At 32.0% G+C, this 855-nt stretch overlaps 1 long non-coding RNA gene across 1 annotated transcript in view; it reads left to right on the top strand.

The window, feature by feature from the left end:
• The window catches only part of LOC128247119 (uncharacterized), a 26,313-nt gene that overhangs the window by 803 nt on the left and 24,655 nt on the right, over positions 1–855 (top strand). The window lies entirely within an intron of this gene.

An 855-nucleotide genomic window follows, 5' to 3' on the forward strand; every position in this document is an offset into this window, starting at 1 on the left:
GAGAGAGAGAGAGAGAGAGAGAGAGAGAGAGAGAGCAATCAACCTGAAATATAACATTAAAATACATATAAATAAATAAATAAATAAATAAGTAATTATATGTACAAATAAATACATGAATACAGACATAAATGCGAAGCCCCTGAAATGGTGAGCAAAAGAAAGTAATGTATATAAAGCGAAGCGTGTGATTGATGGACAAACAAGAAATTTGCTAAGGTGTGTCCCGCCGTTTATGCCACCCACAATCACTAAAGCGGGTGTATGTGGTGAATTTAGGGGTACAGGCAAACAACACAGACATAAGCGCGCTCACACTGACATATACAATATCTGTCTGTATGCGTCTGAGTGCGTGATTATTTGCATGTGTTTGTTTTCCTGTATACGTGTATTTGGAGGCGTTTAAACGGAGTTTATGGCAACTACTTAATATAAATGTCCCTCTTCACGCAGCCATCCCCGAATAAAGTAAAAGTATATACGATCATTAAGCGATCAGGTTGGGATATGAGGGTATTTTGAGTTGCACGTTGTGTGCCACATTCAACTCTTAGAATAATATAATATAGAATAATATAATTACACACACACACACAAAGAGATAAACACACACACACATACACACACACACGCACAGATACATATGTATGTGTATATATATATATATGTATAAATGTATTATTTAATTGAACGCCATGCATCCGTTTCCAAGTAAGTGTATATATATATATATATATATACACATACATACATATATATATAAATATATATATATATATACATACATACATACGTACGTACATATATATAAATATATATACATACATATATATATATATACATATATATATA

The sequence above is a fragment of the Octopus bimaculoides genome, chromosome 2, assembly GCF_001194135.2.
Source record: "Octopus bimaculoides isolate UCB-OBI-ISO-001 chromosome 2, ASM119413v2, whole genome shotgun sequence".
Lineage (NCBI taxonomy): Eukaryota > Metazoa > Mollusca > Cephalopoda > Octopoda > Octopodidae > Octopus > Octopus bimaculoides.